Source organism: Aquila chrysaetos, chromosome 10, assembly GCF_900496995.4.
Source record: "Aquila chrysaetos chrysaetos chromosome 10, bAquChr1.4, whole genome shotgun sequence".
Classification (NCBI taxonomy): Eukaryota; Metazoa; Chordata; class Aves; order Accipitriformes; family Accipitridae; genus Aquila; species Aquila chrysaetos.
In genome coordinates, this window is record NC_044013.1 from 15,808,148 (window position 1) to 15,833,088 (window position 24,941).

The following is a 24,941-nucleotide window of genomic DNA, read 5'->3' on the forward strand; positions in this document are numbered from 1 at the left end:
ATGTCAAGGAGATTGTTCCCTGAGTAAATGCTGCTAGACAAAGTTCTCAGAATCCAGCTCTTAAAACAAGTTACATCATGATTTGCTGATGAAGAGGTGACTCATGGATCTGAATAACCATCAATCTTTTAAGGCCTTGAGGGCCAGAAGATCTGGAACAGGTGATGTATCTATGGACGTTTTTTCCAGAATAAATGAGTGGGTAGAGGCAAGAAATTGGCAGGAATTTGTTTTCAGCTTTTGCCTCTTCTGGCCTGTACAGCTGAACCATCAAGATGTGGTGTAATGTACATATACTAAGCAAGCATCCCATTACCAACTACCTTCTGCACAAGAAAGAAGAATAATATCAACTCTTCCACCGCAGTTTGAACTACCCTGCTTCAGGCCTTCTTCTTTCTTACTGTACTGTTCATTCCAGGGCATGTTAGTTCACCAAATTTAGTAAGTCCAGCGTGTCTGCCAGTCACTGCTATAAGCTAGTGGGTTGTTGCTGTTTCAATTAACATTTTGTGGTATTGCCAGTGGCATGGATTCAAGTACCATGTGTTGCTCTTTATTAACTCTTATGGTGCGATAATACAAGTTGCTTGTATCAATAAAATTAATCAGAAAGAAAAATTCTGTTTTAAAGTGATGAATTGTGTAAATAAATAATGGCTTTCTCTAGTCTCTAGTTGGCTTTCCAAAAAGTTTCCATTGTCAGCCCAGGCTGTAAAACTCTGAGCTAGAACAGTTTATCCCGGTGCTGCACATAGCATGGAAATAGGGCTAGAAGGGACTGGTCTGTGTTCCCTGGTCACTGAAGCAGCCACTGGTTTCCATGTGGAGCACATTCCTGCCCAAAGCCCTCTTCCTCCTCTCTTTGCAGTGCAGTGCATAGCTATATTCTAGTTATTTGCCAGTAACACAGAAGAGCACATTTAGGGATAGAGTTAGTTGCCAAGGCTAATTCAACAGCTGTAGGCTGGACTACCAGATTTACAATGTGAAAATGTGGCACCGTTGCTGCTGTAACTCCCACCCTTAGTGCCCTTTCCCATGGGGTCGTTGCTGAGCCCTTGGACCAGTGGTGGCCAGAAGAGGCCGGAGGATTGAGTGGAGAGCAGCTCTAAGCCTCTTGTTCTGGTGACAGCAGGCAAAATCTAGGAAAAATCCCATTGCCTATGCTCTTGTCATAGAACACAGATTTTTTGCATTATAATATGGAAAAGCTGCATTATGTATATCTGGTGTCTCTGGTTATTAATCACCTTTGATAGTTTACAGCTTGAACATAAAGCAAATTTTCATCAGATTTGTTTTACTAGACACATCACTGTTAAAATTTTAACACCACTGCTTTGCACGTTACTGTGTAGTGTATTTGACTATACATTGTGCAATGTAATATGCACCTTCATCTGTATAACTTGGCGATGGAGGTAAATGAGCACCTTCTTTTTTTTTTTTTTTCCTGCCTTTCTCAAATTGTGAGTCAAATTATAAGAAGAATGTATATGGGGTTGGCTTCTGTTTTTTCTCTGTGGGGACAAAATAAGATCAAGTGAAAATAAAGTTGGTGCCATTCCCTCTGCTCACGAGACCTTCTTGGTGTTAAAGTCAATTTTTCCCTCCCCTCCCCCTTGTCTCTTCAGAAGAATGAGAAAATGGTACATAAACTGTTACTTTGAGTCACAGTTGATTTTTGGGTGTTGCCTGAGTAGGTGCAGCTATGTGCTGCTGCTCTTTCAGGACAGAATGTAAGATTTGGGACAAATTGGCCCATCAAACATATGTACCACCTTCTGGTTGCAGAATGGCACAGCATGTTGAGGACATAAGCTGCATCCCAAGATGGGGTTAAGTTGAATACATGTATATGATTACAGATAACTAAAAGAATAGGTTTTTTATAATTACAGGTTTGTGAGAAATACAGATATTTGTGTTGTTATTAGGTCATCTGTAAATTATGGTCCGGGAAATAGCTTGTCTTAGGAAGATAATCCATATTTTTCAATCCCTATGTAGTGGTTTAAAGTAATTGGAGTCATATCTGTAGCTTTTTCTCTTTTCTAGCTCTGCCTTGATGTTAGAATGTCAATTGGTGAAATCATTTCAAGTCTTGAACCCAGAATAGTTGAAGTACTGAATATTTTTGTTGGTATAAAGCTCATTTTCAACAATCACTTGTGATCAAGGTGTTCTGAATTATGTTTACCCTGTGAACTCTTTGAAAACGATATTTTAGGAAAGCTTGGTATATACAGGTATTGTTCTCTTAAGAGTTTGAGGGGGAAAAAAATTAAAAATTGTCAGCTTTCTCGTTTCCAACACATCAAAGCATATTTACTAAAGATGTGTTCACTGGATTTCAGTATAATTTTGTGTGAATGACTTATCTTGTCTGGTCCAGAATGTAAACTTCCTAAACATTGTAAATTAATCATTTTTTATGGGGGAAAAAATGCTTACTAATTTGCATTATAAACAGCAGCCCAATTCCAGAGAAGCCATGCTTTTATTTCAGTAATGTTAGAGACAGGGAGCACTAATAATTTGGTAGTACAGAGCAGGGATTTTCAAAGGTGGCTAAATAAGAAGAGAATAAGTCAATGGCATAGATGCTCTTGAATTACTTAGACTGTTTTGAAAAGTTGAGATGGTTTGATTCTCTCCTTATTCCTTCACTGTAACCTTTATAGAGTATAAGCATCAGTCCTCGGTCCCTCCCTTAAAATCAGTATTATTGGATAGGTTTGGATTTTTTTTCTTAGACTGTGTTATGCACTGAAAATTCTCACACTTTCATGTTTGATCTAAAAGAAATGGCACCTACTTCAAGTTAAGAGCTTGGGATCACTTCAAAGTGAAGGGAGTCCAAACCTTGGTAACTCCATCAAAAGCAGTTGAATAAAACTGTCAAAAGCAGTAACAACCCCCCGAACCCCAGAACTCAATGGATGCAGATCTAAGAGATTGACTTATGCTCCAGTTTTGTCGTACATCACGTTTCTTGCTCTTTGTGCTGTTATTTGTGTAGCAATGCCAAAAGATGCTACAGATGCTTAGAAATCTTGGGAATAGTGTGTTACCAAAGCTTACAATATTGACCAGAATGACTTAAAGGAAAAAGATTGAATGGGTTGGAGGCAAGGATACCCAAGAAAAGTGAGACTGGAATCATTAGACTAGCATCTCAATAAAAATAAGATGCATAGCTTTCACCTGTAAGTATCTGCATGTTATTTTTACTGGAGGTTATGACTAGCGACTATTTGAATCCTTCACTTCAGCTTGCTAAGGCCAATTGCAAGCATATAAATCAGAGAAGTTATTCAAGAGAGAGGGAAGGCTATTTGAGGGTGACAGTTGCAGGGCTCAAGTGTCATGCCTTTTGTGTCAGATCTCGATACAAAGGTCAGCTGCAATAAGGTGGCCTAATACCAGCACCAACAGGAAAGAATAAGGAAGAAACAGGTTACATAAAATTTAGATGTTTTCATGTCAGCTGGGCAGGTGAACTTTGTACTTGGTACTTAGTGGCCTGGTTGATGAACTCTCAGAGCCTCAGTTATCTGTAGGAACTTCTGAAGGACAGAAAAGTTACCTAGATGATAGAAAATGCAAGTGTAGCAATTATGTATAAAGAGTCAGAACAGTGAGGAATTTGTAGAACACCCAGCTTTATTCCAATTGTTGGAAAGACACTAAAATATACAGACATGTACAGAGCAAGTAGTTAACAATGGTTCACTACCAAAATATATGTTGGGTGAGCATCCAAAGGTTTCTGTTCTGGATCTGATATTATTCTTGCTTTCATTAATGGCCTAACTGATGGGCTAGATAGGAGCTTATGAAATTTGCAGGTGCCACCAATCTAAGAGGACTTCCCAATGGGGAGTGAGACACTGAGTTTACAAATATATGTGAACTACATGGAGAGCACTGGTGAAATAAGAGTTTTGCAGAAAATGATGATGTAGTCATGGTGGACCACAGGTCAGAAGCAAGTAAAAACTGGCAAACTCTTGCAAAAATTTCAAAATTATGCGCTAGGATATAAACATGAGGAACAATGCTATATTAAGCACCAAGAAAGTCTGAGTGGGGCTATTGTTTCCAGTTTTGGACACTCTACTTCAAATAAATTGTGGACCAAACAGAGGTAGCAGTGAGAGTTTTTAGAGGTTGTGATCTGCAAGGAATCGTTGGAAGAGGAGTAATTGAGCCTAAATATAATGACACTGAAGTATGTTTGTGTGTGTGTAAGCATACGATAATAGGCAACACATAAAGAAATAGCTGCTGTAAAAAGAAAACAAGTTATTTGTTCTCCATGTCTGTGAAGAATGGGTGGAGTAGCCTTAAACATGATACAGGTTAGATATTTAAAAAACTTTTTAATAATTAGCAATGTTATTGTTGTAGTGTGAAAATCACTGGAATAAGCTACCAGAGGAGTCTATGGAATACCCAGTGTTCAAGGTTTTTAGGAACAAACAAGTATTTAATATGGGTGTTTTAAGGACAATTGTTCCCTTGGTGAGACACAGGGTAGATGACATTTTGTATCTTTTCCAGCTGTTTGATTCTACTTTATCTCCTATGTGAGTGTAAAATGAGTGACAAATTCTAATCTGAGCAATCACATGTAAATCTGGGCACAAGGGAGCTGCTAGTAGTTCTCTTTTTTTTCCCTGATGAGCTCTTACTCTGAGTACTAGTTCGTGAAAGTATGAATGATGGAAGTATTTTCTGGTGCACTGTACTGATGAATAAATGTCTTCTCCTCCTCCTCCTCCTCCTCCTCCTCCTCCTCCTCCTCCTCCTCCTCCTCCTCCTCCTCCTCTCCTCCTCCTCCTCCTCTCCTCCTCCTCCTCCTCTCCTCCTCCTCCTCCTCCTCTCCTCCTCCTCCTCCTCTCCTCCCTCCTCCTCCTCTCCTCCTCCTCCTCCTCTCCTCCTCCTCCTCCTCTCCTCCTCTCCTCCTCCTCCTCTCCTCCTCCTCCTCTCCTCCTCCTCCTCTCCTCCTCCTCCTCCTCCTCCTCTTCTCTTCCTTCCTGACTCTCCAGGTACAGGGATCTCACTCCTGTTGTGTGTATGTCCCCCAAGTATGAGATCTGAATAATTTGGCTATGTGTATGGTCTGTAGGCCATACCCTACTACTTTGGGTGGGCATGGGGTAGGGCCAGACATTGTGCAGTCCTACTTGCCACCCACAGTGACCACCCAGAACTCTCAGTTTTCGTTTTAGCTCTCTAGGGGCTCTTGTGAGTTCCTGTCAGAATAGTCAGTGCAAAAGGTTTCATTGCATGGCATTTTCTTGCTTATACAATCCAGTGGCCAAGACAAGCAAATAGAAAATGACTGATGAGTTTACTGCTCCAAAATCAAGGCAGAAACCTATTCTCCAGTAGGGTGTACCCTTGAATGATGGATGCATGACATTTGTCTCCTTATGTGAGAACTGTAGCCTGTAAAGCATTCAGTTTATAAATTATTCATTAAATACACCCTAAATTCTAATATGGCTCTAAGGAGTGTAAAAGAGCCCTAAGCTTTACTTTAGATAAATAAAAAGACCTTAATTATCTATTAGCCAGCACAGAGTTAATCAAAGAGATTCTGAAAGAAACAAAGGGGCTGAGAAAAAGTCAGAGATAAGAATCCATCCTAGATAATACTAATGCTCCTGGAATACACAATGGGGAAGATATTAATTACTGAATACCTAAAAAAAAAAAAAAAAAAAAAAATTACCTGGACTAAGCTTATTTTTCCTCAATCCTAAATTTTACCTTAAAGGGAATAAGGCTTTGTCAGCAGGTTGAACAGGCAGACACAGGCAGAGAGGGAGAGCACTATAAGCAAGACAGCTGTGTCTTCCAGGAGAGGCAGGAATGAGCTGGATCCTTCTTCATTTGGAATAAAGTGGTTACGCTGAGGTAATGAAATATTTAGATAACACTCTTCTGTGCTTTGGACCTATTTTGCTAAATTGTGTATTCTTTGGCAAAGAGCTAAAACTCTTCTTTTGAAAGAGCTGTTTCTTGTCTCCACAGATTTACTGACAGGCTCTGAGGGGGTCAAACCATTTGGAGTGCTGAGCCCCCTTTGGTCTCCTGATGAGAACCAGGATTGTTCCAGAAGAGCAGCTCTGGGAGGGGGTCATGAGAGGATAATCCATTTGATCCTACTCAAGGGAAGGAGACAAACAGGGCTGCGACTTGGAAGTCCTACGTTTAGGAAGATGGGAAGGCTTCTGAGAAGGATGGCTGACCACAGACTGACAAGCACATTTAAAATGGCTTGGAGAGTGGAGTCAGTGAAAAGGACATTTGATTCAGAACTTCTTCCAGGGAAGAAATCTGCTGTTTCTTTCACACGACCATAGTCTACTATGAGTGTGTCATCTGTTAAAACGGTTATCCCAGGCTCTCCGGGAATAAAGCGGCCTCTTACAGCTTCTAAAGTCTCCAAGAGTGAACTGTAGGCGATCTTGTATTAGTCAGATGCCCCTGCTGTCCACAGAAGAAAGAAGTGCTGCTCAAAGTCTAATGCTCAGCACTGATCTATGCCTTTGGAGCAGTCTAAAAGTCTGTGAGTTGTCCTTATCTGTACTTGGCTAAAGCAGGTTGGTTTTTTTTTGTGTGGTTTTTTTTTGTTTTTTTTTTTTTTACTTGATACCACATGCTGTTTCTGCCTCAGCACCTCTTTACATCCATCAAAGTGATCCTGAGCTCTACTTCCTTCTGAGTATCTGCATCTTCTCCTTCTGTGCTAAGCAGACAGAAGAATCCTTTGTGGCCTCTGCTCCCATTTCACTGGGGCAGAATTTTGGCTGCCTTTTGCAGTGGTACGGTTTGTCACTATAACCACTGGGTAGCAGGGAGCTTCAGGCCAAATGGTGGCATTGTACCAGTCCCATCCCAGGCTTGATATTGTTGGTGAGCAGGTGTGGACGGTCCTCTCTTTGGTTAAGGCTGGAGTTCATGTGCAATAACAACTGTTCAAGTAATTTAGAGTTTAGCAGATGCAATGCCAATTTTAGGAAATAAAACTTCACTGTGCCCAATGGAGAAGTAGTAGTAGGATGGAACAACTGCCCTCTGGATGCTGAGAGGTGTTTAAGATAGGGTATATTACCCTTTGTAACCACTCATCGTTTGTCACTGGCTACAAAGAAAGCTAGTTTACACTAGATGCCTAGGTTTTAGGTAGCTAAAGTTAGGAGAGATGAATCCCATCATTATCAGAGAATAGTTTAATTCAGTAACCACTAGATGAAGGTTAGGGCTCTAGAAATCCACTATGCACTCCATAGATCACTTGTTAGTTCAAGGGAAACTGAGAATCTTTTCAGAGCCTGGACATGTTGCCTTTATTACTGTTCTCACCCCACCTGCTGCTTGCTATTTTATTGCAGCATCCTGGCAGGAAGCTTTCCTTATACTGCCTGAAAAATAAATGTGAACGTTCCTCAGGTATATATAAAGAATATAAAGAAAGAATGTCCTTTACAGGAAAATGTAATCCTCTCCTTCCTGATGATTTGCTGAAGTATATATCCGTTCTGAAAATCTTCTATTTTATGGTCTGGATTTTTAATGAACTGTACATTTTAGGCAAAAACCCATCATCCTTCTTATCTCAGCTGTAAACTGCAGATGCAGTTTGGGCATCTTGTCTACCATCACCACAGTAGTGTGTGCTCTAGCATCGTTGACAGTTCAGTTTCTTTATCCTGCTTAATATAAAATTAGTATCCCAGATACTTAATCTCCCCTTTGAATGGTTATGCTTTCATACCACAGGGCAGAAAAGTAACTGTCAAAGTGAAAATCGTGGTATCTTTGAGCTGGGAGACGTTTAGCTCCTTTGGCTTTGATATAGAGCCTCCAGTTGCTTATTTGTGGTGAGCATCCCCTGGTTTCTGCAAAAATGTAGCAAAAATTGCCCGTCTCTTCCGTACTGTCCTGTATGTTTTACATAATCTGAGAGGTTTTAATCTGAGACCATTTCTGTAAAGGGCGAGTATTCAAAGTATGGCTTTTCATTGTATCTCTTAGGCTGTTGATGAAAACTGTTCTTAGTATTGATCATCCCTTGAACAGTGAGCAAGATTTATGCTTGGGGCACTTGGGCTGGGTAGCCTGAAGTGAACAGGCTTCAGATGCAGTGACCACTGCCAGTTCAGAAAATCATACTGCATAAGAAATCAAAGAATCAAGCAGAGGGAGAGGGCTCATTTGTAAAAGAGCCACAGTTTAAAAGGTAAGTAACCGCTCTAATAGTTTGCAGGATGTCTAATTATCTAAGTTATGCAAATAAAATCTTTTGATTTCTCCTTATAGTCCTACCACGTTGTTCCTTTGGGATCTGCCTTGAGTTAATGTACAGAGAGTAAACAAAACTAACAAACAGTAATATCACGTTACAAAGTAATTTAGTTTATGGACAGTGTGCTTGGTGGTTGGGTTGTGAGTTGTCGAGCGGTTTTGCTGCCTTTTTTTTTTTTTTTTTTTTTTTTTTTTTTTTTTTTTAAAAAAGCCTTTGTCCCAGTGGGTAAGACAGATGAATGTTTGCTTTCACTTATCATTATGGGATCTTGGAAGAGTTCAGTCCCGGTCTCTCATACTGTTCTTATGGGAAAAGCAAAACTATATTCTTGGCTTGACGACAGTGCAGTTTCCAAATGTTACCATGGTGATCACCTATGTAACATCACTACCACTTTTCACAACAGCTCAATTTAAGATTCAAGTTGAATATTTCCATGATTATGGGAGGGTAATTATTTCATTACTCAAGGGAAGAAGATTTAGGAGGTAAATAGCTCTTCATTAGTTCTTAAATGATTTCCCTAGTCTTTTTAGGCCACAGAAATGCCAAATATTAAAGTGACAAAAACAGGGGGTCAAATTCTGATCCCCTTATTCATCTTGTCTACCTCTAAGGCCCTTCTGAGCAGCCAAAGAAGTCAGAATATCTCTAGCCGTTAAATGCTCTTGAAAGTTGGAGACCTTTGGTGTAGGTCTTCAAAGGTGCCCTGTTTTCAAAGATGCTCAGTTTTTCAAAGGTGCAATCATGCTGAAGTCAGGAAAAGTTGCAGGTTGGATCACTGACAATGTGATGTAACTTTGAAAAATCACACAAACAAGGGGAGGGGAAGTGAAGCACCCAAAGTTCTGGCCCGTGACTCTAGAACTTCTTCCTTGTTTTGACTACAGATGTCAACATCTTTTATGGCTAGGGCAAGCTGGAGCCCGTTACCTGCTTTCCTTAATTAATTTATTTGTCTTCAGAATTTGAGGAACCAGGAACTTTGAGTACAGAGTGATTGTGTGGGGACTATTGATACCTTGTGTTGATCTGTTACATATTTTGTGGGGTTTATGTACATGTTTTAATTGAACAAAGCCATCTATTTATAAATAGGAGTGGATATAACAAAACAAAGAAATGAAATTATAAAGTCAACGGGGAATTTAAAAAAAAGTTAAACTTTTTTGTTTACTGCAAAGGGACTGTCTTCAACTAATTAAAGCAGAGGTGGAACATCAAATAGGCTTTGCAAATAACTTAATGGCTTACAAACAAATAATTGCCACAACAAAATAAGGACACATAACAGAAAGAAAATAATTATATGCTGTTATTAATTTGTCCCTTCATGTTATAGAATATGCTATTCTTAGGAGTCTTTCATTAGAGAAAAAAGCTTGCAGATACCTCCCTTTGAATCATACTGTTAGTTAGGAACCAAGGGGGAAATGATTCATGATTTCTTTTGCCTGCATTTTTATGTTTTCCAGTGAAAATAAATGAGTAGATTTACATAATCACAATAAAACATTGCAAGAATAGTGGTGCAAATTTTTTTAGATTATGTCACCAGGTTGCCAAGGTTTCAGGACACTACTAATATGTCTAGACAAGCAGCTGTTTGTGTTGCTTTGGCTGACTGTCATTGTGTTCCCTTGTTTTTTATGGGCCAGGATTCAGCAATGATGCAACTTTGTAATCAAGTGATTGGGGATATAAAAGACACAGGAAAATACTGCAGTGTTATGCTAAATCAGACTGAGGTAGAACATGGCAAATCAACATTTTTCTGTCTTGTATGCCATTTCTTAGGAATATCTGCCAGAGAGAAAGTAAGACTAGGTCACAGTGGAAAGAACTGGAAAATGTTTAATTTGTTTTTCCAGAAAAATCTGATTTATGGAAAGACTTTTTTCAAGAACATACCAGTTTTGTTGATGCTTTCTCAGGTGAAGGGTGAAATTGCACATCATGAGATACCCACTTTGAGATGCTTGCCTGTAAACCTCAAATTCCTGCCCTACCTTCATCAGACTAGGGACTTTCAGGTGAGTAGCTTGGATGTTGCACAGAGACTTCTCAATATAAAATTCCATTCAATATATTTTTGATTTATCTGTTGGCTCAGAGAGACAGGCACATGGCCAACATCTGCCTCTTGCACAGTCTAAACATGATTCCTGGGCTACAGCTATATCATAAGCTCTCCTGAAGACTTGTGCCGGCCTCAGGGATTTGTAAGAGGAATGAGCTTGAAGGGTCCCTGAAGGTCAACAGTCAACATGGCCAGCCCTTGCCAATTCTCCACAGAGCGATGGATCCCCACAGGGTGCTGTTGTTGCATCCTGTTCGAGCAACACCTGTGAAATTCCCAATCCCTTCAACTCTTAATGGTGTCAGGGATTATCTGGGGCTCTTGACCACTTGGTGTGTGTTCTGAGTGAAGAAGAGTAGCTCTAATTGAAACTTTTATAGGCAAGTGTTAGCATAGAAGAGTGACCTATTAGTGTAATCAGATACTGATATCTTTTACTCTAGTTTTCCACAAAAAATCTCTCAAATATTTTGTTACTAGTTGTTAGAACAGAAAAAATTTTCATATGTTATAAATTTATTTTGGTGTGGCAACATCGCGACACAGTTATACTCAGGAGCAGATACCTTCCTCAATAGCATCGCTTTGTGATTCCATCTTAAATGCTCACATATATGTTTACTGATTAGCATTCACTTTAAGATAACAATACAAAGTTTAAATATAGCAGCAAGATACAACATACTTTACTGTGCAAAATTTCTACCTGAGATCAGTGCTAAATTAGGAAAGCTTATGAAAGATATACACATATATATGTGCACAGATTAGTGAGACACATTGCAACAATGTACCTATGTGTATAAAATAGCATAAACCAATGACTTTTCATAGAATCATTTAGGTTGGAAAAGACTCTTAACATTGTCAAGTCCAACCATTAACCTAACACCATCAAGTCCACCACTAAACCATGTCCCTAAGCATCTTTTAGATACCTCCAGGGATGATGAGTCAACCACTTCCCTGGGCAGCCTGTTCCAGTGCGGGACAACCCTTTTGGTGGATAAATTTTTCCTAATATCCAATCTAAACCTCCTCTGGCGCAGCTTGAGGCCATTTCCTCTTGTCTTATCTCTTGCATGGACAAGTAATGGAGATATCTTTAGAGCTGCCTACCATCCCTAGCAGCTATGATTCACTGTTGGCCAGTGTGGTAATTTTATTGTATGTTTTCCTAGCAAGGCAACAAGGTTCTACCAGAGAACTATACAATAGGATAGAAAAGTACAGCTGGGACAGAGAGGTAATGCCTGGTAGGAGGGGAAATATTTCATTTGGAGTGCCTGCTAAACTGAATACTTTCTGTTCTCACTTCTGTGTAAAGTGGAATTTAGGCTGTTTATGCTATTTTTGTTCTGAAGAAGAATGATTTAGTAGACTGCCGGGGTATAATCTGAACAAGGTGTGATGTCTGAAATGAAGGAAAGAAAATGAGAAAATAGCTGTTCTTGAGTTTGAGCTGCCCACATCTACTTCATCTGACTTGGTTCAGGCAAGCAACCGATTTGGACACAATTCAACAAATGGTTACTCACATGCTTGGTATTTTAATACATGCACTGAAGTAAAGCATGTAGAAGAGAAATTAGACTTCATTTAGCACAGCATCTCTTTTTCAAATTATTCTTGCTTAGATTTGCTGTGTTCAAAAGTTCAGTTTTGAGGTAGCAGTGAAATCCTGCCTTATCTCCTCGTAAAAACAAAACTTGCATTCATTTCCTACGGCCCGAATTCCTATGAAAAGTCTTCCTACTTCTTCCCTGTAGGCTGAGTTTTCTTCACGAGTGATCATTCAGACTGGCTGGTACCTCCACCACATTTTTATAATGTCTTTTCTTTCCCATTGTGTTTTATAGTGTCTTGTTCCTTTGAAGATGCTGTAAGCCAGTTGTAGCATTTTGTGTTCCAGGACTAATTACATCTTACTGCTTTTACTATTTTATACAGAAAAGAAATCATGACATCCACTCAGCCTGGTTTTATCATCCCTAAGAATTCAGAATTTTAACAATTTCATCCATTATTTTTAATAGCATTTTCCCTTCTTTATTAAATATAAAATATTTAGTGTTCAGTTGCAAAGACATTGAGACATTCTGTCCCTTTCAGAAAGTTACCTGACTCTTGTAAGATTCATTCACTTAATTATAGATTAAATGTTCTTTGTATGCCGTTAATATCATTGCTTCTACTGCACTTTGTCTAATCTGAGTCTACATGCAACAATTCTACATGATTTCAAGATTTATTGAGGTTTTATAGTATCTGATGCCAAAACAAGTGTGTTTTGGTTTTTTTTCCTCACAAAAAATCTCACAGATTTTGCAGGTCAAACTTTGCTTTTCTAATTCATTAGCCCCCTTCATGTATAAGTGATATTTAACAGATCAGCATGGTGCAATAGACACAATGGGACAGAGCAAATGTTTCCTTATTATTAGTCTGTGGCATATTTTATTCCATCGAAATTTCAGTGAGTTAGTACAAAGTGTTCAATATAGTTGAAACAGCTGTTATGAAGTAGGTGGAGTGGAGGAGACTTGAACAATTGCTTCTCATGGGTTTTTTGAGTAGAAAAGCTCACCAGAAGCCAATGAGTGTGAAGACATGAATGCATACTCTGGGTTCTGCCTCCAGGATGAGGGTAGCTTTAGGAGTATTTCAATATCTTCTGTATGGTGAAAGAAAGACAATGTGTGCTGCCTGAGAACCACTGCTAAAGCACTGCTTTGCTGCTAGTTTACTTTTTTCATTGACCTTTATAATTTTCAAAACTAATAGGATAAAAGCACTATTTAAAATATTTAAATGTTCTTCAATTTTAAAGCACATGCTGGTATCCTGGCAATTAGATGCAAATTCTCTTCAGTGTTAAAACAGAAGGAAACTCACTCAGAACTACAGTTTTAATAATTAAAAAAAACCATAAAAACATTTAAGTAGTGTAATGATATGGGTTTAAATCATATTGTAAGATCCACAGTAAAAACTTCAGGATAGAAATGGTGGTTTTTATTTTTTATGTCACTTTAGTATTCTTAAAAAGTTTTCATGTAATTTTCCAATCTCATAAAAAATGTACGCTTTAATTGTGCACGCAATATAATAGAACTAGAAAAGATTTCTGCTATCTCAAAGAGTTGTTTAGAATGTTCCAGTTGGAAGGGACCTACAATGATCATCTAGTCCAACTGTTTAAAATTTGAATATATTATGTGTAAAAATTTGCAGCATATTATATGTAGAAGAGAAAGTTTATACATTTCCATGGACTCTGAATTTAGCAGAAGGATAAGTGCTCTGAATTTGAGCTTTAAAACATACACCCCAGGCACCACAAGGCTACATAAACTTGTTTGCTGATGAGAGCACAGAACCAACAAGTAAAACCTAAAAACCAACTTGTGTCTTTCCTCCCACCGCTCTGTCTGTACTTTCATGTTTGTTACATCTTGAGTGGTACCTAGACCTGTCCTTTTTTTAGGAAGTTATTCATCAGACTGGGGTTCTGTTTGTTCAGGCAACCCATCTTTATTCTCAATGCTGCTCATGCTGCTGCTGCATGGTTTGCTTTGACACTGAAGGTACACCTCAGGAGTTCTGATCAGGTGGTGGGAAATGTGGGCAGGTCACTGAGAAAACAAACCCTCTTTCTTCAGCAGTACATACTTCCTTGTTGTCCATGACCAATTTGCCTGCAGGAAACTTGCCTCTGTGAATGTCAAAGGCAGGACACTCCCCACCCCACCCCCCATTTTTCAGGAAAAAATACTCTAGGGTTTTTTCAATACAATTTCTGGTTTTTTACTGGTAAATAAATACTTAACCCAAGACTATTTGGTATAGTTGAAAGCCCAATTTCCCATTAAAATAGTTTTGAGAGAAATTTGTGACCAGCCCTAGTGTTGCCACCGCGTTAATGACCTGTGTATTTTTCTCTAACAAGACTCTTGAGTAATTGTAGTTACTAACACAATGGGCGTCCTTTTTTCCCTTCAAGAAGGAACACTCCAATGTGCATGGAATGGCCTTTACAGGGTTATCCTCTTTTCAGCTGATGGTCGAACAGGTCAGTAGTTTCACCGGTTGCTTAACTGATGCTCCCATAGGCTTGCCTGGTATTTTCTGTAGAAAAATATATACCCCATGCCATGCAACTACCCATAGTGTTGAATTTATTGCATGACACAGTGCTCAAAACTCTATTCATTTGCAGAGCAACATGCCCCATACAAGTCTTAGAATTTGTACTTTACATTTAGCATATTTTTGGCATATTTTTGAAGAGAGATTCTTAAACTTTATCCTAAATGCTTGTGAATAGGACTGAATAACATTTGTTCTAGGGAAATAAGCTCTCCAAAAGTAACATTTTTTAAAAAGATTAGAAGCATTTGAATATTTAGATTAATTGCAGTGGATAATTTTGGCAGAAAAAAAATGAAAGGAAAAGGTGAGAATACTGTGGGGGTTTTTTTTTTTGTTGTTTTTTTTTTTTTTAGATATGCCAAAATGTTTCATTTGAACAGTTTTTTTAAATGAAACTAACTTTTCAGAGACTCATTTCCTGTTTAAAAATCAACCTCTATTTGGGGAAAAAGGTTTTAAAATAAGTTATTTGAAAAAGAAATGAAGCAATTCACTCCAGGTTGGTGCAGAGTAATTGCTATTTTGATTTCTGTAATGTTTGTTTCTTGAAATATTTTTATAGCTCTATTTGGCCCAAGTTACTCATCAAAACAAAAAGAGCTATTATTTGTCCAATTCTGTTTGCAAATTTCATTTAATTACTTGCTGTAGATGCCTTTTCGATTGCAGGTAGATCTGATTAGAAGGTATTTTTCAATGCTCTGCTTATTTTATAGAGAGTTTAGAAGGCATCATTTAAAAAAAAAAAAAAGTACAGCTTTTCTATGTTAGTATAGCTAAATAAGTGTAGGAACTACAAGGATCACCCCTCCTAACTCTTGGTTTGTGTGGTTCTTTTCCAGATGCCCATTGGTAAGGCGTAAGGAATGAGTACAGATGATTTTATGAAACTTAAAGAATTTTGGCCTTTTCCTATAGCCTATAGGTCAGTGAAGCTATAATCAGTTGATTTATTTCTAGTAAATATTACGTCTGTTGAGATTCGTAAGTTTGTTATTCTATAGTTAGAAAATAAATAATTAAGATGTAGGCTGAAAAGACTGGGGAATTTGTTCTGTATGCGATTAATTAGCTTGTTTGCTCCAGTTTATTTCTGATCAAATAGAAGATGCTGAAAGAGTATAAAATAAGGTCCTTAATATACTCTAAGGGCCTGTTTCTGCCCCAGTTGACATTAGAGGCAAGTTCCCACTGATGTGACTGATGCCCTAATTGCCTGGCTTGACATTGATGGTTTCTCATTTCTCAATTCCAATAGCTTTGCTCTAGAAGGGATGTTGGGATGATGTCAGTTTTCTATGCAGTGATCACATGGAAAGTAAATATTTTAAATGGAAGATTAAAAAGCTGGAAGAAGAAAATTTTGCAGCAAAGTGGTGGTGGCTATCAAGCCACTTTGTTAGAAGTGAGAACATACAGGAAGACTGGTTGCTCTGTGCTCATTTTTGCTGTGGGGGAATGCATTTACATTTCCTGGGTTTGTTGTTTTAACTTTCCTTGCTAGGAGTCACAGAATTTTACCTAATCATTTCAAAAGAACCGTATTGCTTGGAGACAACTTGTTTTCTTTTTAGTCCAGAGCCCACCGGTAAAAAGCTTTTTAACCTGGTCATTTAATACCTTGTTTCATTTTTTTCACCTCTCTTTGTTACTCATTTTATTAGGCTCGAACGCAGCCTTGCTGCACTGTGATTCTCCCTTTCTTTTTTCCACATGGCTGCTTGGTTTGCAGAGGATGCCTCCTTACAGATGTGTTCCTTCCCCTGACAAACAATTACCCCTGTTCCCCTCTGCAGGAGGCCATTAGGGCATCATCACGGGTTCTGCTAAGTCATCTCACAATCACAGTTTTGTGCAATCACCTCTCATCTGAGTCTATCTAGGCATATGCCATGCGGGGAAACTAGCAGTCACAAAACGCAGCACCTCCAGGCATATTATTTGTTATTTTGGTCCAGGAGTGTGACAGATAATGGCTACTGTCTGAAGGTCTCATTGGCTGCAATGACTGGCATCATACACAGAAAATGCAGAAAAGCCAGAATGGGTGATCACATCCCTGCTTAATAACAACAAAAGGAACAATTTTGTATTTTCACTGCAGCTAGAAGCACTAAAAAGGGAGACTAAAAAGGTAATGTTTGGAGAATTATTCCACTGAATAGACTCACGAAGCTAAATTTATGTCGCATCTGTTCTTTATTACTTATTGTTTATGAGCTGTGTATACAAAGAGCAAATGTGTCAATAACTCGCTTCATATTTAGCCTAGTTATCATAATGCAGCTAAGCATTTAACACGATTTTACTAACAAAATACCATAAAACTAGGCATTTGTAAGCTTGAAGTGTACCAATTATTAGGAGATACTTACTCCTTAAAATCCAGATGTACCAGGTGTGTCCTGCCATGCTAAACTGAGAAAAGCAGAACGCTCCATTACAGATACACTATTTCAGAAACTATTCACACTTTTCCCCTAGCTGTTCACACACTTCTAACTCATGTTAAAAAAATCCTTAATTTAATGGTATGATTTCAAGGACTGTGTTAGACCTTGAAATAAATGCACCCAAAACTGTGTGCTTTCTTGATAGAATGAAGCCAGCTGTTTTGTGGAAGACTTTCAGTCTGTGTAAATGTTACAAACTGCTGAATTACTAAAAGGCCCCTTGATATATGATCTCATGTTGCTTAATAGGCCTCCGATTACTTTGGGGAAAAATGGGTTTTATTGTGTTAATCATATGAAAACGAAGTTACTAATCCCTATCTAATTATGAGGGTTTTTTTAACTTGTAATAATATCCTAATTATTTCCTCTTATTGAAACAAGTCCTGTTCTAAAAGTAATCCTCAAGAAAGCATATGAAAAACTATCAAACAAAATATCTTGGCTTTAATTTTAATTTATGTGGGTTTTGAATCTGTTGTTGTTGTTTCAGATGTTATCGACAAACATTGTTTGGCACTGCACCTCTAACGAATTCTCCTCCTTCTTCAGTAGCTCTCTGAGCAGAACCTTAATTCAGGTTCCATGCAACATGTTTAGTTTATAGTGTTATTAAATCAAGTGAGTATAGACTCACCACAATCAATCCTGAAATAAATCACAGAACAATGCAATTTAAGATTATTTGACTGCTGACAGGCAGATGATTAGATAGCATAATCATTTCCTGTGCTCTGTCTGCCTCTGAAAGTACTCTGGTTTGGGGTATTTTGTACTGCGAGGTGCAAGACATTAGAAAGCAGGGGGGAAAAAAAAGGATAAGACTATTGAAAATAGGAAAGGACTAAGAAATGATAAGTCATTGTATATATACCACTGAGCAACATCTTAACCTCATGCCCAAGTTAAAATACCTTTGCAGCAAATGAGACTGAGAACTGCAAAGTGAACCTTGTAGTCAATGGAAGGAAAAAAAAACCCTATGGTTTTCCTGCAATGAACTCATCAGGGAGCTCCTCCCTAATTTAGGCTCTAGCTTGCAAAATAAAAATCTTTTTTTTTTTTGTCCTTTTTTTTTTTTTTCTCTGACACTATTAGATCAAAACAGTACCCAGGCATTAGACAGTATTTATTAGCTTGTAGGGCCAGAGATAATGATCCTATTCAATCAGAACTCATGAATAATTCAGCAGTCCCAACTCCACATAATTTCTGGCTTTACTTTTAAAACCAATGAAGCACCATTTGCATTGCTTTTTTGAGGGGAGGGAGAATGACAGTAAGCAGAAAAATAAAGCAGATTTTTCTTTGCTTTTGGTTCTGCTTCTCAAACATACTCAGCTCTCTCTTAGAATGTTATCTCCCTTCCCTTTTGTCCCCTCCCATCTCCCAGAACAAAAACGACATCAGAATAAATATTAATCATGATACTATTGAGAAGATGCTGTACACTAATTATTGTCAAGAACAGCGCTACCCATATTTATAGAGGATTTTGTAATCACTGCAATTTGTTCAGTATTGTTACTTATACTAACTGCTATGAAGTAATTACACGTTTTTTACTTTTTTTGTTTTAAAAGAACACCCACACTTTTTCTTAGCTTTCAGGCAAACTTGCAGATAATCTTTTCCCAACATGCAGTTCCTGTGAAATGAAACATTCTTTCATGTGAAATTCCTTTCCCACTGCTGAGCTGAACAAGCCCAGGCCTATGTGGTACCTATGAAGCCTATGGAAAAGTGCCGTGTTACATATCCCACTGAATGGGAGGCACACATCTGAGGTATTCAGTATCTTGGAGCCTTTCTTTACCTCACCTGCCCAGCTTAGTTGATATCTTACTTATTGTAACAGTATTTTGCTTATATTTCATGGCAGATCCCACAGTGCTTTAGATATTCTTACTTTACTGAATACCCCTTTGCTTCTCCAGGTCATGCTGAATAGCTGATAAAGATTCTTCCATGGGATCTTGCTGCTGCTTTATATAGCCACTTTTGTATTTTATGTCTGCTAAATTGTGACAGCAGTGACATGACTATTACGTGGCTTGGTCCCTTTCTGTCCACAGAATGTTTCTAGGGTGAGCCTACCAGAAAGAGAAGGTTGTCATTTGCAGTGATGATTCCACTGTCCTCCTGAGTGGGATCCCTGTAAATAAGTAGCATGCTCCAAACACCAACTACAGCAAACTTCCAGTAACCTATTAAAATATTCATTACCTTGCTTACTAATGTGAGCCTCCATAAAGAAAGGGGGATTAGAGATCTCTTATAAACAGATTATATTTTTGTTATAAACAGAAACAGCCTTGCTGAACCGTGGGAAGGAGGAAGTGGTATTAGAAAGAGCAAAGGCATTCCGATCCTGTCAATAGCACTCTAAAAGAGTACATTTCTCTGACATGTCTGTTAACGCGACTAATGCAGATGTCAAGGAAGTCATCAAGCGCATGTGTAATGGTGCGGCAGAGTGGCTGTACACACAGTGAATTAACATCTATGATGCAGTGGGAAATATACAAATTATCTTGCCATTTTTATATGAGGCATTGGCCTGTCTTTCCATATCTGTGATCATATATCCTTAGAAAAGGGAAGAATTTCGCAGAAAGGAGCGTTTTCCTAAGGAAGTGCCTCAAGAGATGAAGCTTGAGATCTAAACATGCTGGGGAGTAGGTATCCTTCCTGTGGGTGTACTTGATGTGTTTCTTTACCAAGGTAACAGAAAAAGGTGAACTAAAACGTAATTGTTTTCCTTTGAGAAGTTGTGTCAACATTTGAAGAAGGTGGTGGCATTCTGGCCACTTTTGAACCAAGATGTTTAGAGGGCAACTAAGCAACAGCTCTGCAAGCCATAGTTTAAGAAAAGACTGTCAATGAATCCTGAGGGACTGCAGATATATTTGTTAACTTCCAGTGTCAGCCTGAGTGAGAGTGTTTGTGTATTCATGTCAGCCATTAATTAAAGGCCTCTTGGGAGATTTTAAGATCTTCATCTTGGATTAGTGAAACCGAGCAAAAGGACAAATTGGGCTTTGCAAATTGCCATAGCGATTGGGAGTAGTGAGTGAAAAGGATGTTCTGATTCAGACATCCTTTATTTTTCCTCATAGGTGTCCTAGTATGAGAACTGCTGATTTAAAGGAAATCATAAACAAAATATTTACAGTGCTGGTAGAAAGGCTGCAGTGGTATTTGTATTAACAGTTGGTGCTAAAGATTTAGTGACAAAACCCAGCAGATAAGTTTAGGGTGAAGCTATGTTCAGTTTAGCAGAAACTAATGTAGTACTCATGAACTTTTCCATCAGCATTTAGTTATGTCTTTGCAGCAGAGTTTGAAATTGAAGTATGAAAGAAATAATACATATGTAACTGAATGTTTAGGCTTCTCCTCATATAGAAGAGGACCCTCTGATCAGTCCTCATATTTAGAGGAAACATCAACATGCTTACAAAAATCCTGATATAGAGGAATATATAGAGAGTGAATGTAATAGGCAACCAAATATGAATGCCTGAGTGTTCTGGTGAGCTCTAAAAGTAGAATCTGATCTGTAGAGTGGTACGATTAGAGCTGATGACCCAACGTTCATCACGTGAGTGCTGTGGACTGAATGCGCATTAGCAGCTGACGCACAGTAGGTGCATCGGGAGTGCACCTTCTAGTCTAGTTGCATTCAGGAGGAATCCAGTTTGTGCAACCTGGGAATGCCCTGCAACGTGAGGCAAAATGTGGTCAATGGGGATGATGAGGAAGCAAAATGAATTCTGGATTTGAAATAAAATGCTGATGTAGACATACCCTCTAACATTCTGTAATGCTGGTAACTATCTCTAAGTGGTATAAGGTTTAGGCAGTTGCCACTGAAGTCAACAGGGTTTTACTTGTATTGATGTTTCTGAGAAAGGGGATCAGATGTTAGGTTTTGTCAAAAAAGCAGATTCTGGCTTAAGTCTGTGTAAATTTACATGTCAACACATGTGGCTCCGATTGCCAAATTGGAGTCTAAATGTGCAGCCACCAGACGTAATTCAGGCCATATGAAATAGATCTATAAAGTAAACAGACACACACATGTTTCACCCAGAGATGAATTTAAGCAGTTGCATCACTTGGTGTGGGAAGTGCTTATAGTTTAAAAATAATCACAACAATAATGATATGTGAACAGAATCCAAGTGCTCTATTTTGCTTATTGTGAGCTGTATAATTCGGCACACAATTATCACAGCATTGCTTGCTACTATGGACTCTGCTTAGTAATGGATAATGATGTAGACATAGCCTGGCCCAGGGAGCTTACAGCTGAAGTGATAATCCTAAACATAATTATACATATACCTAACTTCACATGTGAAGCCAGTCCAATTGAAGTCAGTGGGGCACAGAGGTGCACACAGTTGATCAAGCATGTGAGTAATGATTTCCCAGAATGGGACTTAAATCTTCATGCTGCAAAGGTCAATTATAATATGCCCTGAATGTCTGTATATGAGGCTTTTTCCTCTTTATTTGTTGGGGGAATAATGCCATTTTTATTGTAGTGGCTTGCTTAAGGTGGTTTCTGCAGAACAAGCGAAAGTTTAAGAAGGGATTTAGAGTCTTGCTCCTGACCCACATAATGCCAAAAATATCTATCCCACCACCCCATTTCCTTCTGCATTCTTAGATTACTCAGGTTGTCCTGCTGTGTTTGTGAGAAATTCTGCCCAGCACCAGACCGAGCACCAGGAGTTACCCACAGCAGTTTTATTTCTAGCACTCGCTGCAGCAGTTGCAGTCACTGACACACACCACAGAATGCAGAAGTAAAATAACCTCCAGCTTTCTCCCGATGTTCAGTTTCTCAGCATCGGAGTTCAGCATTTGAATGTGCTGATCTCTTAGAGGATGTCTGAGTTAAGCAAAATCAATTTGTAAAGTCTGTTCAAACTCTACTAATGTTGTATTTAAACCTTTGGAAGTTAAAACCTGATCTTACTTCCTCTGAAGGCAATGGGAGTCCTGCAATTGAGTTCAGTGGGAACAGGATCAGGCCCTAAGTCACTAAATAACATTTTCCATGGTAATAATTAATAACAGCAGTTTTGAAGCTAAAGAAATTAATAATTTATTTGTAATGCAAGTTTCCAAAATTGCTGGTGGATTTAGGAAGAGAATCAAACAATTATCTGAGGTATGCTCAGGGATGACAAGCTCTAAAATCAGGACACATCCAGAGCTGCAGGCTGAGTGAGATACTGTAGGATGGATTAAGAACTATCAAATGCTGTAACAGAAAGGTAAGTATTATTGATTGGGGGTGGGCTAGGAAAATAACATGGTAATAAGGTGCATTGCAGAGATCTTAAAACCTGGCAGATGCATTTTTCTAGTGGAATGTTTGTAGTGTGAGGGGTTGCAGAAGATATGTCTGAAAGGAGACCCAAGGGGAAGTTCAGTCAATCTTGGATGCTTTCTAAAAATGTTGTCTTGCCTTGTGGTTAAATAATGAATGCAAATCTCCTTTCATGGATTTAAAGCTCTGATTGCTGACATGGGAAAACCAGAAAGTTTTTTGTTTTTTTTTTCTCTTTTGTAAAATAACACCAAATGACATGGATATCTCTTTGTTCTCGCGTATGAATTTATCTTTGTTTTAGGATAAAAGGAGCACCAGATGTGACCGGGACTGCATTAGCAGAAAAGAGCTGTGCAGAGCACTGTGGTTTTCATTTGTTAGAGTTGTTGCAAACATTGCCCTAAGTGTCTTTCACTGGACAGCAGTATAGCTTTGAGCTTGGGGTTCAAGAAAATTGAAAAATATAAGTAAGCCTCTCAGATTTAGGAACTGAGGTGTGCTGTGACATGTAAAAAAGTGCACCTTGGCTGTTATTCAGCTGAGTTTCATTAATTCTAGTAGTCCTTCCATGTGCAAATTTGTAACATCACATGAAGTCAATCATATATTGGATAGTTTCATCATGTTCTGTTGCAAACATTTCACACAGTTCTGAAGCAGAACTTCTCATTTTGATCATATGTGATACTATACTAACTCACGTGGTATTTTTTCCCATTCCCAGGATGGTGGTTTTGCCTTTCCTGAAGCTTAAGAGAGGGAATGCATCTTTATGAGATTTTGACCAATCTTTTCCCTGTATTGTTCCCATTTTGAATACAATGGGGGGACCCACACTATGGCCATGTAAACAAGAAATGGGGGATCAGCCCTTCTGTGGTTACTGCCCATATGGATAGAGTATATCTGAAAGAACTTACCCCTCTTCTTTTTAGGAAATAAATTATCTCAAATTATAGTCTATTTACTGCGGAGTTAGATGCAGTGACTGTGTAGGCAGTGAGGCTGCAAGTTACCATCCATCAGCTGGCTGTTAGTAATTGCTCGGTACATTCCCAAACCTGTAGAAATCATGAGATAATTTAGGTGACATTCTCAGTTGATGAAGATGACCTGTTATTCCCGAGTAACCTTGCTTTCCATCAAAAGAGACGCTATCTCCCCAAGGAACTTGAAAATGTAATACAATTGTACTTTACCTGATTAAACTAAGTAACTGAGTACGAAGTAACTTACATTACATGAGTTAAAAGAGTCTGTCTATTAGCTGCTCTATTATATTTCAGCCCTCATTAGCAAGATAATTCATCATACTAGAAAATGTGAATTGTGCTTTATGAATTAGTATAATATTCTGCACCTGATAGTTATTAATTCTAGTTCAGTCTGATTTATCATAACATTAAACTATTCAATGTTTGAAGAGACAAATAGAAGTTCATTTTCATGTTGTTCTGAGATACAGTATGTAGAATGTTTCAGGATAATAATTAGATATTGGATGCTACTATATTTTCTGAGACAGAGCTAGTGATTGCTTGAAAATGATATTTAAATGACCCTACCCTGCTTAGAAACCATATAGCCTAAATTGTGCCATCCATTGCTGCTGGATGGAGCTCTACAAGAACATTTCTTTCAATGAGAAATGACACTATTTTTGTGCTGACAGTTTCTGTGTAATAATAGTGTTGGGTTTTGCCAACGAGCCACAATTGTTGCTAATATGACAGTTTGTTGAATTGTTGAATTTTGAATGGAGAGTAATTGAAAATGTACATTACCGTGGACTTTGCTGAGTGAGTCAGGGGAGGGTGGAATTAGAGTTAGCTTCTGGCTCTAGTCTTGTTTAAAATGCACATGATGCAGTTTTGATTGTGCAAACAATTTTTTAAACCAGTCTTAGAAAGCAGCCATTTACCAGCAGTTAGCAGGAAGATTATGCTGGGGAGATGATACAAAAATGTTTATATTGACTTAAATTGAGATAGATTGCTTTAGCTTATTCCATATGCTATTTCTAATAATATTGAATGTTGGTAACGATTTCCCTCTGAGAAACCTGGAATTCTTTATAAGCATTTAATGAATTTTCTTTTGTAAAACAAAACACGGTATTTCAGTGTTGCAAGTACAGGAACACACAATAAAGTCAGTGGTGAGAAGAGAGTCTAGGTTTGTTGATTTCCCCTCTTTCGCTTCTCTATTGGGATGTTTTTTCCTTTGGGCTGTCACAGAGTCAAGGCAAAGTTTGATCTGTAGGTATTGCAGTATCTGTTAAAACAACCTGGCACACTTACCAAGGAGATGGCAAAATTAAGTATGAATGTATCAGGTGGTAGCTGAGAACTTCGTTAATGCGAGCAAGAAAAGAGCTGAATTCTTGCTGTCAGGGACTGGAGGCAAATTCTCTGAGTCATACCAGGTTTCATATGGATCTACAGCTATTTTTTTCAGTGGTGTCGCTCATTATGTATACCAGGAGGCTTGAGAAGGGAAGGAAATGCTGTGGTTTCTTGTGTGTGTGTATGACACAGAAGATACACTTATCTCACATTCTCTGCTGAGCACAGAGGTCCT